Below are 15,908 nucleotides of genomic sequence, written 5' to 3'. Positions count from 1 at the left end.
GCAGTGCCCTTGTGCTACAGTACAGTTTGTGAAAGTTTAGTGAACTAGTGGTCAATGCATGCCATTTAGAAGGTCAGCTGCAAGATAAATAATCCAATTTGTTCTAAATCACATCAAGCGCACTGACAGATTAATCATATGCACTATGCCATGACTATATCTTAGGTACACATGTATTTGTATCGTCAGTGACATGACAGTTATTCCAAAAGATATTCATGCAAAGCATGTTTGGTTTGTCTTCATTTGCTGCTTATTTGAAAGGGAACCTATAGTGTAAAAAAGTATACTTTATTATATTTGAAATATATTCCCTTTTTCAATAGTACATTGCAAGTACACTAATAAAACGTTTTACTACCTTTAAATATATTAAAAGTATATTAGCATCATGCTTTTACCTATTTTCAAAATACAACTTTTAACACACTTTAAGATATTTGTACTTTAGAATATTTTCTAAAAATATATTTTCTAAAACTACATTGAAGTGAAAATTCTGTTTATTTTTTTAAAAGTGCACTTTATTAAAAATATATTTTCGGTATATTTTTAACTGTGTGCTGAAAATGATCATTGTAACAATGCATTGAAAGTATACTTTCAAAATACATTATAGTATACAATAGTAGATTGTACAAATTATAGCAAAGTAATATTTTTTTATTAATGTGCATTTGTTATTGAAGACAAAGTGTGCAATTTGTAGTATTTGGAATAAGCCAAAGGTATTACTGAGCATATACTTTTTACTCAAATATAATACACTTATGGTGTATTGCTTATATGTTTCGAAGACACTCGTAATGAATTTGTAATGTACTTGTAACACAAATAACGTACACTTTAATATCACTAATCAAGCATGTAATTAGTCCCTACACAGGCATATTCTAAGTATACTTGAAGTTGTTCCAATTTAGCACACAATAGTACACTAAATACACTTAAAGTTATGCTTTACTACAATTCAATTAAAACTAAAATGTACATAGTAAAAAATTAGTTGTTCCAAAATAGCACACTTCAAGTTAACTAATCATTAACACACCTGAAGCATACTGATAATTAGTCTGGCTGTGACTTAGCATTTTTTTTTTTTTTTTTTTACCGGGGGAGATTAGAAGTGAGCATTAATAATGAGACTCTAATGCAAGAGCTCATTAAAAGTACATACTAAATTCACGAGTAGGTCAGTGGACTGCGGGTGGCATTATAATCTCACGTTCAAATGTTTATTACATATAATACACAGAAATGAGAAGACTTGCCACACAGTGAGTCAGCAGTGTTAAATAGTCATAGCACGGCACATGAATTTGATCACACGATAATGACCACACGCTCACGCCTCCAGACTGCACCACCGCCAACACCTAACGCCCAGACATGTGTTGTGTGGGACGTCAGCGCCCGTGTTACTCAATATCTCCACCAACATTGTATAACAACAAGCTGTTAGGGCCATTGTAAGAGTGTGGAGAAGCCATAAGATGGGCATTTGATGAAGCAGCACAACTGAGCAACACTTTTTGAAAACATGCATTGAGCAGTTGCCATGAAGGAATGCTGAAAACACGTGTTTCACAGTGAGCCGCCAGAGGCCTGAGCGATTACCGGCAGAGGTCTTGTTGGACTGATCAATTATGAAAGCGGGAGTGGGAACAAAATGGACCTACAAGCACAGACTGATTGAAAAGAAAAACTGAAAACTGATATGACAGTTGACAGTACCTGAAAACAGTTATTGTGTCTTAATAACTAGATATTGGAATTTTTAAAGAAAATATCAGCAACACTTGTTGGTGCAAAACCTGCTGCCAGGAAATTGAAGTTTGCATTTATACTCTAGCCGAGTCAAAAGAGCCTATCCATATCTCTGTGATATTCTGGTACTGACATAGGTGAGGTTGTTATTGCTAGGATAATTTCCAGGACACACATATTTCATCACTGGACTGTAGTGAGACTTCCACGACACAAATGCCAAATGATTTTGGTCTCATTATTACAACAGAAGCAACTTCAAATACTCCTACTTCAAATAATATATTTATGGTCATACAGATAAGAGTAAGACATCATTCAAAACTGTAAAGGGTCTTTTTTATTAGTGTAAACTCACAATAAAAACAAAACATTGTGCTTTTGGATCCTGGATGCCGCTCTCTGCCGTCTCAGTTTCTTTTCCGTGAAGTTGAGGAGCGCGTCACAAAAATGAATCGAAACTCAGCATATAGGCTACTACTTGTCGCACAGTTGTTGTTTTTTTGTTTTGTTTTTGTTAATCTGTATTTAAGTGAAACAAAATTCTCAGATATTTATTCCTTTTATACATATAGAGGCCCAAATATATATATATATATATATATATATATATATATATATATATATATATATATATATATATATATATATATATATATATATATATTTATTTTTTTATTTTTATTTTTATTTTTTTATTTTTTATTTTTTTTATTTATTTATTTATTATTATTTTTATTTTATTTTATTTGGACTACTTGGAGATTATGCAGAGGAGAACTCATGCTCTGTTTAGTTGACTGTAGGTCATGACTTGTGGTGTGCAGACAGACATCAATATTTGATGTAAACCACAGAGTCAGTGACATAAATGTCAGCATCCACATGCACCTCTGAGGATGATATTTCACATTTTCAGGGCCTCTGCAAGTATATGAAAGACTGTGGTTTTTGCCTTGTACTCTGAGAAATTGGTAATACTGAAGCTTCTTTATTGACGGAACACTTCACATCAAAGAGTACTGGATTCCTCATGCTTTTGAAATGTCATTTTGATTTAATCTAAGTACACTGCTACCTCTCATGTTATTTTATCTTAGGAATGGGATTCAAGATTCACAGGTGGACCATGGTTATGAAGTTGAAACAAGATGCATGTTCAAAGCACAAACGCTTTTGTCACGTCCGAATCTGCTGTGTTCATCAGAAGAATTTCTCATTTAAATAGGTTTAACCCTCTGAGGTCTGAGCTGTTTTCTGGGCCCTGGAGGTGTTCTGACATGCTCTGACATTTCTGGTTATTTCTGTTACTTGTGACATTTTCATGGCTAAAGTCTAATTACACTGTATTCAGCACAAACTCTGCTACAATAATATATCAGCAGCATGTATGTAAAAGTTTGTAGTTTTGAGATAATGACATTTATGCGTGGTTTTTGAAAATACAAAAAAAAATTCTCACTGAAATAAGGCCATGAAACCCATACTGATTATTTCTTCACAAGACTTTTGAAAATTGTATGACGTAGCCTAGAATATTTGCTGCAAAACTATGTGAAAATCACCCTGACTGCTCATTCAGATAAGACAATATATTGATTTAAAAATTTTACGACGTGTTTTGTGTGAAAAAGCCTTATGCGAGAGCTCATTAATATGTAAGCTTTTCTCACCTGAGAAAGACAAAGAACCTCCCCTAACGGCCCTATTAGGAGCTATCAGGCCCCTATCATTCTGAGCAACCTTGCACAATACTGTAAATGAGGAGATTTAAAAAAGAATGGCTTTTAAATTGTTTGGATTTATTTACAACACAACATAATCCAAAGATACACAACAAATGCCAAAAAAGCACTTCAAAGACAGAGACCTTTGTGCCATTCCTAAAAACATTGTACATACCTTTCATTTCCAAGATTTTCACTTTACCATGTTCACGTACTGAGACTCATGTGAATGTTGAAGTCCTCAGTGGCATCTGGGACCTGAAAAAAAAAAAAGTGAACATACTGATATCAAGAGAAAGGCCTGCACGATTTTGGAAATAAATATTAGATTTTTCTGGTTAAAATTGCTTTTTAAAATTCCTTTTTAAAATTCACAGAATACACACACACACGTTTCCAACGATATATAATATAATGAACACCAGGTTTGTTGTGCCTTGTAGGCATAAGGTATATGCGCAGTGCGGATAAAATAATAATAACAATAAATAACCTATAGCAGCCTATAAATCTTCCAAAAGAAGCTAGAGAAAAATATATTGATTATCATGTTACTTCAAATGTTTCCATCCGTTATGATGATATGAAATGAGATAATAATAAAAACATGAAGCCGTTTGGTGCGTTTTGCTTTCATCCAAAATATGATACATTCAAACGCGATCGCTTGCAAAATATGATACATTCAAACGCGATCGCTTGCAAAATATGATACATTCAAACGCGATCACTCTCAAATATAAAACATTATGGTTACCATAAACATATCTATGTTTGAGCAGATATCCACAAACACAGTAAACACATATGATACATTCAAACGCGATCGCTTGCAAAATATGATACATTCAAACGCGATCACTCTCAAATATAAAACATTATGGTTACCATAAACATATCTATGTTTGAGCAGATATCCACAAACACAGTAAACACGGGTCTAAATATTATAATATTCCCCATATATCTAGCAACAGTTCAGCTGCAACGTGACATTTATGCAACAATAACAAACTAGGCTATGTAAGAATTTCTTACCTTATCTTTCTTGTCTTCAAATCGCGTTCTTCTTCTTCTGAGGTAGCCTAAATCCAATGTAAGCTCAGGCACGTCTTTCAAACTCGACGAAAAGTGAAGTGAAGTGTTTTGTTGTTGAGGTAACGAGCGCGTTCGCGTTCCATGTGGAGATTTGCATGTGAATATCTTTTGCGCGAGTAGGCGTGGCCAAATTAACTGTAATGAGCAAGCGTTTGAGAAGCTGGACATCTTGTTGGTTTTATACAAATTACTTAAACAGAGAATATTTGTTTTCGTTTTGAATCCGATCATTTAAAAGTACACACTTAAATGTTTATAAAGGTATATGGCTCATAAATGTGTGACAAGTATTCGCTGAGTTTTGTTTCAGTTTATAGACGTGCTCAAGAAAAAAAAGTTCACCGCGACGGAGAGGCAGAAAGCACACCCTGTTTATTTTCTTTATTTTACAAAAGCACAATGTTTTGATTTGATTGTAAGTGGACACATACAAAAGGAGAAATATCACAGATTCTTTTTTTATATTTCTTTTTTCTGTATGACCATAAATGATGGAGTAATTTAAGTTTATAGTGCTACAATGTGGGGAAAATCCGGCAAAACGCGTCGGCGCGTTTGTCGACCTCAGAGGGTTAAGCTGTGTGTTTTCTTGAGATGAAATACTGCAGGTAATCTCTTGAAGTCCTATATTTCTGCAATGCATTTCATCTGCCCTCCCACTTATTTTCCTTCAGTGATTTACTGTGCACAATACTCTGATTTCACAGAAAAGAAAAATCTCAGCATGACTCCAGTGGCACCGGTGCCTTATAAAATATTTATATGAAATTTCTGGGTTGCTTTGTTGGCCAATATTCTGACAGTATAGGCCACTCTGAAGGGTTAGTTCAACCAAAATGTAATTCCTGTCATTATTTATCCACCATCCTGTCGTTCTGAACCGTATGACTTTCTTTCTTCTGAGGAACACACCTTATTCACAACATCAAATATTGAAACCGTGGTTTGTCTGGTTATGAGACAAACGACAACCAATAGGGTTCAACAGTAGGGTTCCAAAGATAAGATCCTATTAATTTTCTCCACAGGGAATTGTGTATTACTCTTTCAAGACAGGCTTAAGAGATTGTTAAAATATACTTTAGTAAAAGAAATGACAAAATACTGCATGGTATTTTATATTTTAGTTGTATATTGTATTGCATTGCTTGATGAGTTAAGACTTTGAGTCAACTATCTTTTTCAGAATTGTAAGTACTTTCTTGCTTCAAATCAAATGTTGTGTTTCATCTTTGAGCTGGTTGGTGTGATTCATGACTTAAAGGGGTCATGATATGTTTTGTGTGTGTGTGTGTGTGTGTGTGTGTGTGCGCGTGTGTGTGTGTTCATTTGTGGTCTATACTCACCTGTTTTGGACACGCTCAATAAAGCTTTGTGTTGTTATCCATTCATCTCTCTCTCTCTCTCTCTCTCTCTCTCTCTCTCTCTCTCGTCTGATATCTCCTAACACAGTATCAACGCCCACTCGTTATTGCACTTGAGTAAGTGTTTTGAAAACATCCATATAAAACCGTCATTTACAGACAAAGCATTATGAAATCCTTTACTTACGGTTCGTGATGCCGCTGCTGTCAGATCCAATATAGTTGGCTGCTTCATCTTCCCACAAAAGTTTCTTTGCAAACTCTCCATTACACTGTGCCTAGTTTACAAAACAAAACGCTCCGAACGAACACACACATAATCTTCCGACGTGATCCGGGACGGCATTAAAATAAAGCATCTACTCGTTCCTGATGCTGGTATTGTTCTGAAGTCTAGAGATGCAAAGAGCTGTTCGAACTGGATGTTCTTTCACTCTTCCATTTGTCCTGTTGTCAGCAAAGTCAAGTGCGTGGAGTCTGTCAGAAACTAAATGCACATCTGTTGACTGTATCCAGTGTAGACAGTGTCAGTGATTATAATGGGTTGTTTGACGCGATGCTCACATCCAATGTAGGAAAATGTCAGCCATTAATCGACTGAACACTATGAATATTATGGAACTTGCAGGAAGTTTTAATGGTACAATGATTTCTTATATGTCAAAAGATCAGGGCAAATTTGATTTCCCATGTCCTGACCCCTTTAAAAAAAAAAAAAAAAAGACAATACATTTGTTGAGAAAAAAGTAATGAGAAAAATACTTTAAAGGGGTCATATAATGCCATTTTTGTACAAGTTAATATGATTCTTTAGGGTCTAAATGAAAAGTTTGTAATATACTTTAATTAAAAATTCTCATTAGTATTGTAAGAAAACGCCTCGGTTACGACTGTAACCTCGGTTCCCTGAAGAGGGAACGAGCGTTGCGTCGAGAATGACGCTATGGGGAACGCTTTGCGTGATGACGTCTTGAAGCACATGTAAAATCAGTCCAATGGTGTGGCGGAACGTCAGAGGCGGGTGACGTCACGTACCAGGAAGCTATAAAAGCCGGCCCGAAACAGAAAACGAAAGCTTCGTAAAAGTCTGAAGTCGAGCTGACAGGCATGAAGGAGATATGGCAAGGCGACGCAACGCTCGTTCCCTCTTCAGGGAACCGAGGTTACAGTCGTAACCGAGGCGTTCCCTTTCAAGGGAACTCCCGTTGCGTCGAGAATGACGCTATGGGGAACGTCTATACCAACGCCTCCATAGCTACGAATGTCTGTCCTGTGTGAAATCTGGAGAGCAGCACTAGGAAGACAAAACATGAGACCCTGGAGCAGAGTCTAGATCCAGAGAGTAAAACCTGACGAAAGTGTGCGGTGAGGACCAGCCTGCCGCATCACAGACGTCCTGTAAAGAAACTCCTGAAATAAGGGCCTTAGAGGCCGCCATACTCCTCGTCGAGTGCGACCGGACAGCCAAAGGAGAAGGCTGCCCAGCCGCCTCATAAGCAAGTGAGATAGCCTCGACCACCCACTTACTCATCCTTTGCTTAGACACTGGACCTCCTCTGTTAGGGGACCCAAAGCACACAAATAATTGATCACTTTTTCGCCACAGGGCAGCTCTGTGGACATATGCGTCTAACGCCCGCACAGGGCAAAGCAAATTATTAGCCTCCTGGTCCGCATTTTGAAAGGGAGGAGGACAGAAGGCCTGCAGAACAATAGGTCTGACCACATTAGTGGGGACCTTGGGGATATAGCCCGGTCTCGGATGAAGAAATGCTTTGATCATACCCGGAGCAAACTCCAAGCATGACGGAGCAACCGACAACGCTTGGAGATCCCCTATTCTCTTGAGAGAGGAAATAGCAAGAAGGAAAAGAGCTTTCAGCGTTAAAAACTTCTCAGGAACCTCCTCAATAGGCTCAAAGGGGGCCAGGGACAAGCCTTGTAACGCAATGGACAAGTCCCACGGTGGCACCCTAGAGCGAACTGCAGGCCTCAGCCTCCAAGTGCCACGAAGGAAACGAGATACCAAAGGGTCTTTCCCCACAGACATTCCACCCAAAGGAATGTGGTAAGCACCTATGGCCGCCACATAAACCTTTAAAGTGGACGGGGTTAGACCTGCTGTGAACCGGTCCTGCAGGAACTCCAGCACTGTACCAATTGGGCAGTTAACTGGGTCCAACCGACGGTCACTACACCAAGAAGTGAAGACTCTCCACTTCAGGGCATAAAGTTTCCTCGTGGAGGGAGCTCTGGACTGTAGAATGGTCTCAACAACCTCAGTTGAGAGACCTGACTCTATGAGCTGGGCCCCCTCAGAGGCCAAGCCCACAGGTTCCACAGTTCTGGGCGGGGGTGAAATATTGAGCCCCCTGCCTGGGACAGAAGGTCTCTCCTGACGGGTAACTCCAGAGGATGCCCGTCGAGGAGGGAGACCAGATCGGGAAACCATACTCTGCCCGGCCAGCGCGGGGCTATAAGAAGCAGGCAAACCCGGTCCCTGCGAACTCTCTCCAGAACTCCCGGGAGCAGAGCAACTGGGGGAAAGGCGTACAGACGTAGCCTCGGCCACGTCTGAACCATAGCATCCAGTCCAAGAGGAGCTGGATGCGTGAGGGAGAACCAAAGTGGACAGTGAGACGTCTCTCGAGACGCAAACAGATCCACTTGTGCTTGGCCGAACTCCCTCCATATCAGCTCCACCACCTCGGGGTGGAGCCTCCATTCCCCGGGCCTCGGCCCCTGCCTCGACAGAGTGTCTGCTCCTATATTCTGGACCCCGGGGATGTAAGCTGCCCTGAGTGACAGTAACTTCCCCTGGGACCACAAGAGGATATGGCGTGCCAAGTTGGATAACGGGCGCGAGCGCAAACCCCCTTGGTGGTTGATATAGGCGACTACCGACGTGTTGTCCGTGTGTACTAACACATGGTGTCCCCTGAGATCTGTGATAAAGCTCCTCAGAGCCCGGAAGACAGCTAACATCTCTAGGCGATTGATATGCCAGGAACGATGATGGTCTTCCCACAGACCTTGAGATGAGCGACCCTCCAGGATCGCTCCCCAACCCGTGAGGGAAGCATCCGTCGTTAGCAGTTTGCGACGACAAGGAGCTCCCAACACTGGGCCCTGGGACAGGAACCAAGGTTTCTTCCACATAACCAGGGCACGTAAGCATCGCCGCGTGACCCTGATTGTGCGAAATGGGTTGCCCCTCGGGGAAAACCCCCTGGTCCTGAGCCACCACTGCAGGGGCCTCATGTGCAGCAGTCCAAAAGGTATCACGTTGGAAGCTGCTGCCATGAGACCCAACAGTCTCTGGAACTGTTTGACAGTGAGTAGCTGGCCTAGCTTTACACTTTTCACAGCTGCAAGGATGGACTCTATACGTGGCGGTGACAGGCGCGCCTGCATCGACACTGAGTCCCAAACCACGCCTAAAAAAGTGGTCCTCTGGAGTGGAGAAAGCACACTCTTCTTGGCGTTCAGCCGTAACCCCAGCTCTTTCATGTGGGCGAGAACAACATCTCGATGTTGAACCGCCAACTGATGCGACTGAGCTAAAATCAACCAATCGTCGATGTAGTTCATGATGCGAATACCCTGGAGGCGCAGCGGCGCCAGAGCTGCATCCATGCATTTGGTGAAAGTGCGGGGTGATAAAGCTAGGCCGAATGGAAGAACACGATATTGGTATGCTTTGCCCCCGAAAGCAAACCTCAGGAACTTCCAATGACACGGACGGATGGAAATATGGAAATATGCGTCCTTGAGGTCTATCGTGACAAACCAGTCCTCGGACCTGATCTGTGGCACGATCTGTCTCAATGTTAACATTTTGAACTTGAGCTGCATGACTGACTCGTTCAGAACTCGAAGATCTAAAATGGGACGCAATCCCCCGTCCTTTTTCGGAACTATGAAATACCGGCTGTAAAACCCGGTTTCCCTGTTGGAGGGAGGTACATATTCTATGGCCCCTTTCTCTAACAGAGTGTTTACTTCCTGTTCCATAACCAGAACCTGCTCGGGGCCCACCACTGTGGGCAGGACCCCCATAAACCGAGGTGGGCGTTTTTTGAATTGTATCTGATACCCTTTTTCCACGGTCTGCAGGACCCAACGAGAAACATTTGACAGTAGCTTCCACGCTGTCAAAGATTCTACTAGAGGTACCAGCCTCTCGAGACTGGTTTCTGGATTTTGTTGTTGTTGAGCAGTCAATTCGTCGCCCTGTAACGGCGCACCGGCAGGGAACGATCGAACAGACTGCTCTAACACCCTCCTCGGAGGGGGCGGGCATCCCGAGGCCACTACGTTTCCGGGTGGTCCTTGAGATATGTGCTCGCCGGAGACCGCTGCGCCCTGTAACACCGGAGGCGGCAGGGTTAGCAGAACGGTCCCCTGAGGGTACCGAAGAGAGACGGGCACCGTAAAAAGAGGTGTTAACCGCTCTGCTTCGGGGGGGGACTACCCTCATTAGTCCTGAGCCCTCGGACGTCAGGAATTCTTCCCAGCAGCCTTCTTGGCGGTAATAACGGTCCGCAGATCCGTTCTACCCCTCGAGGGCTGCTGGGTTTGAGAGCGCCCTCCGTGTCCCCGAGATTTTTGTGGGGGAGCACGAGAGGACACACTCTGTTTTTGAGTGGCACGATGGCTAGCGCTCTTTTTAGAGGAGTGAGGCTGCTCCCGCTCAGCAGCCTCATAGAATGAACGGCGGGGGAGAAGTCTTTGGAGTGCAACTGCCTGTTTAGAGGCCTCTTGTGATTTAGCTATCGCACTGTTCACAACATCACCAAATAGACCATCAGTGGAGACCGGAGCATCTAAGAGAACATGTTTTTCTTTTTCTTTTATATCGCTCAGATTGAGCCACAGATGCCTCTCAGTGGCCACCAGGGCTGCCATAGACCGCCCGATTGATTTAGCGGTCTCCTTGGTGGCCCTGAGAGACAGATCCGTGGCTCTGCGTAGTTCAGCCACTGTGTCTGGACCAATACCCCCGCCCTCCTCTAAATCCCCCAATAATTCAGCCTGATAGGCCTGCATAATAGACATCGTATGCAGACACGCTGCAGCTTGACCAGCGGCTGCATATGATTTATGAACCAGCGATGAAGTAAATTTTACTGGTTTAGAGGGAAGAGAGGGAGCCTTCAAGGAAGATGCCGTCGCTGGAGAGAGATAGCTCGCGAGCGTCTCTTCCACCTTCGGCATCTCCCCATAACCATACTCTTTATAATTGTGAATGGAAGAGTAGTGAGAGGTTTGTGTTGTGTAAACTCTGTAAGACATAGGTTTCCCCCACGATCTCGACACCTCGGTGTGGAGATCGGGGAAAAACGGAAGGCTTTTTCTCTGAGGCTGTGCACGAGATGGCAGGAAGCGTTCGTCGAGCTTACTTTTCGAGCGAACGTCCTGCCTATCCTCTGGCCACTCAATAGATAGTCTGTGAACTGCTCTCGTGACAACATCGAGCAATTCCTCAAAAGCGTGAGACTGAGGTGGCGAATCCTCAGACTCAGCTTCAACACTAACAACGTCCAACTCCTCAGAGCTGGACAATTGCAGTATTGGTGCCTCCATCGGGGGGGGAAGAAACCGCAGCGCGTGCTTCCACACCCTGATGAGAGGCACTGGATCTATCAGAAGGTTGCTGAGATAAGGCAGAGCCCGTCTCAACATCCACTGATAGATCCATTTGCGAACCCCAGGTCTGAGATCGACGCTGTGCCTCGGCAGCAGCGGGACCAGAGCCCTGGGGAACGTGATCGGGATTGAACCGTGCCAACCGGGATCGGAGCGTACGCAATGGAAGCGCACAGCAATGCACACAGTCACCACCCTCGAGTGCTGACTGGGCATGCTCCTCTCCCAAACAAACAACACAAAGAGTGTGTGTATCACCTCCCGTTAAATAACGCGGGCAGGGATGGACACACACTCTAAACTGCTGCTTGCTCGCCATACTGAATATATATATATATAGACAGACAACACCAAATAACAAGGACAGATTTCAACACAGAGCGCGACTGAAGACTCAGAAAGCATTCGTTTTCTGTTTCGGGCCGGCTTTTATAGCTTCCTGGTACGTGACGTCACCCGCCTCTGACGTTCCGCCACACCATTGGACTGATTTTACATGTGCTTCAAGACGTCATCACGCAAAGCGTTCCCCATAGCGTCATTCTCGACGCAACGGGAGTTCCCTTGAAAGGGAACACTCATTTTACCTGGTCAAAAACAGCTCTGTTTTCAGCACGCCGTGTCTTTAAATGATAATGAGCTTTGCTCACCCCGCCCCTCTGTTCTGTGGGGCGTTTCGACCTGACACAACACACGTGGAGTGTTGCCTTGACAACAGAGGGTATATTTTGGAGAAAGAATGGCAGCGGGAGTCTCTGAGGAAACATCTGTGCAACCTACCATATTAATTTGAACCGGAGTCGGACCCGGAACAAGATGACGGCCCCGAAAAGACATCGTCCTGTTCGTCCTCGAACAGGACGATTCTGAATGGTTGGTTAACGTAATGTCACATTGATCTATCTTTGTATGTACTGACAGGGTAGAGTAGTGAGGTACGAACGCTATGTGTTTACTGATGTATACGTTAGTTCATTGACAGATTGATGTTACAGCTAATGGTCATGAAAAACCTTTTTTCGTTAAATGTAGGCTTGTCCGTGATGCGTAACGTTATCTATGCAGTGTTAGGTACAACTGTCAGGGCTGAAGCACTAAAATTTTACTGATCTGTTTTAAAAATAACCAGTCTGTGAGACTATGACAGTCATTAGGCACATAAATAACACATACTCAGACAGGAGCTAATACCTTTTTCAATGTTCTCGTTTATAAAGCAGTCTGGTGAGAAATGATTCGCGCAAACATGAAAGCATTGATGTTGATCGTCGGGAATATTCCCTTTGAAAACAAAACTCAGCCACTGCGTCTTCAGCGGTTCGGATTTAGGAACATCAAAATGACTGCTGTGTTCGTTATTACACCCAAGAACAGAACACCACAATCGCTTAGACGCCATTCTGCTCCAGTGTATCAACAATGCGGACTATGATGACAGCTCGCTCAGGGCGGGTCTGTGTTGAAACGCTGCTGTCAATTAAAAATCGTGGGAGGGGCGTCCGACCGTGTGACGTCACACAGTCGGACAGCTCGATTTGAGACAGGGGAAAATATATAAGGAGATTAAAAAAAAACACTGGATGGATTTTTATCATTATATGATGCTTGTGTACAGGCACTGCCAACACACACTTCAGTACAATCAACTTGTAAAAGTGCATGTACCATTATATGACCCCTTTAATAAACCAATGTTAAAAAAGTACAGTAGTTGGGTAGTTGGTCACTGCAAGTATGAATGAGCGCATTTACAAAGGAGATTTTAGAGATATAACAGCAGTGATGATTTTCAGTGAGAATCAACTTTACTTCTGATCTGTTCCTTACACAAAGTTGTCATATAACTTTATGACTAGAAGACTTGCGATATAAACATGAATATAGTGTTGACTATTTTCATTTCATGACTATTTTCTAGGGCCTTTACAAGCCATGATCACTACTGTATATTATATGCTTTCACTGCATGGAAAAGAGATGCTTGGACATTCTGCTAAACCTCTCTCTCTCTTTGTCTTCCAAAGGACAAAATGAAAAAAAGAAAGAAATTCAAACAACATGAGAATGCCCTCATCATTTACTCACCCCTCTTTGAGCAAAGATCCCAGACTTATACACAAATAAAACACTCAGCAAACTGCGTTTTTGATCGATCTGTCCAAATGCTGAGCAAACCAACATGAGCTTGAGCTCAATTCTGTGTCTTTAAAGGCAGAGGATGATTAGAGTCACAGAGACCAGAATCCATTTCACAACCAAGGCCAAATATCACAGAACTTGTAGAAAGAGCTAAGTCAGGACAGCGTGAACCCATCATTACATCTGTAGAAGAAAACCAATTTACTCCATCTATATATATATATCTTTTCTACTGACAAAAAGTAGCCAACTACATTGAAGCGATGTGGGGTTCAGGGGTGTGTGTGTGTGTGTGTGTGTGTGTGTGTGTGTGTGTGTGTGTGTGTGTGTGTTTTACATTGGTAAGCCTTTCGGATTACAACTCCTGAAATATGTGGCGCGAGTTTTAAAGAAATTCCTGGCGACACAATCATATCCTGAAGACTTAACATCGGTCTCGAAAGCTGACTGGATTTGCGGACAGCTGCGCTATCTGCGGGAAACCGCCTTGCCCTCTCTGCAGATGCGAGCGACTCAACCCAAGCGGAACAGAAAGGTGAGCAGGAATAAACTTGCATACCTGTGGCAGCACAGAAGATCTAAAGCGATTCAAGTCATTTTAAACAACAGTGAATATCCCGCCCATCCACCGTGCTCTAGCGATATCACAGTTATACAAATTTATTATGATATTAAATGCCTAAATCAGAGGCGTAATGATGATCTCCCACCCCCACCCTGGTATTTGAACGTGCCGCCAATGAAACCAACTTTTTTCCCTGGAACCACACACTTCACATTTAAGGAAGTAGAGACTGTCTTAAAAATCCTCCCTAACAACAAAGCCAGTGGTAAGGATGGCATGACATATGAGACTCTTAAAACCATACAGTCATGTCAGATTTTAACAACTGTCTTCAACGTCTGTTTGGAAAATAAGAGAGTACCAGATTCATGGAAAGCAGCACTAATCCATCGTATTCCAAAAAAAGACAACATTCCTGATGAACCATTGACATGGAGGGATATATCCCTTCTCCCTACCATCTATAAGGTGTTCATGAAATGCAGTTCTTCCTTGGTTGGTGGAATCTGACATATTATCTGCTAAGCAAAAGGCATACATCAATAGACAAGGTATGAACGAGCATGTATTTTGCCTTAAAACAGGGATAGATGACTTTAAGCATGAGTCATGTAGACTGTACTCAGTCTTCTTAGACTTTAGAGATGCATTTGGAACTTTATCTCACAATGTCATGATTAGATCACTGGAGGAAATACAGCTACCTCAACTGTTCATTGACATAGTGAAAGATGTATATAGAGGCTCCTTTATTGAAGTAATCTGTGGAGAACAGCTCACTCATCCAACACCACTTCAGATAGGCATTAAAACTGGCTGCCCTTGGAGTGCAATTAACTTTATAATTGCCATCAACCAATGGTTAAAGTGGATGTGTCAATGTGCCCCCCCCCCCCCCCCCCCCCCCATCTCCCCATCTCCCCATCTCTGTATCATTCAAAAACTGATAAATGCCCAGTGTTCACAGTAGCAACAAAATCTATACGTGTATATTCTCTTCATGAGACATACACTTATCTTGGACACAAAATTAGCATTGCTGGAGGATGGAAGGAGCAAGTAAACATAATCCTGTCAGAATTCACATCCAGGCTGGACTTGATTGACAAATGCCCGCTGCCACTGACTATGAAGTTAGAGGCTATTAGACAGGTGGCGCTGTCTAAAGTACAACATCTATTCTCCAACGTTCATATCCAACAGAAAGTGCTGAGTGAAATGAATAACAAGACAGTGAGCTTAGTGCGAAAGTGGTTTGGACTGAACACGCACAGTACCCGTGATATTATTTTTCACCCCCAATGGGAAGGAGGTTTGGGGTTACCAAACATGATACCAGCATGCGGATTTCCCATCTTCTGAACATGCTGAATAACGATGACAAAGATGTTAGAGAGCTGGCCCGTTCCTCCCTGTTCCTGGACCTACGGAGACGCATGGTGCCGTTGGCCAGGGAGTCAGAGCCACACTTCCTTGGCTTTAAAAGAAAACCCAGCGGGAAACTTGACACCCGTTCTGCCGGCTTTGGTGTCTGGTCAGACTGGCCGGACCTGGTCAGACTGCGGTCTGACTCTGGGACTGTGAGGGTCTCAGAGGACA

Source organism: Abramis brama, assembly GCF_963993115.1.
Source record: "Abramis brama genome assembly, chromosome: 1".
In the NCBI taxonomy this organism is placed as follows: Eukaryota; Metazoa; Chordata; class Actinopteri; order Cypriniformes; family Leuciscidae; genus Abramis; species Abramis brama.
The sequence above is the reverse complement of the archived record's forward strand: the minus strand, read 5'-3'. Positions refer to the sequence as shown.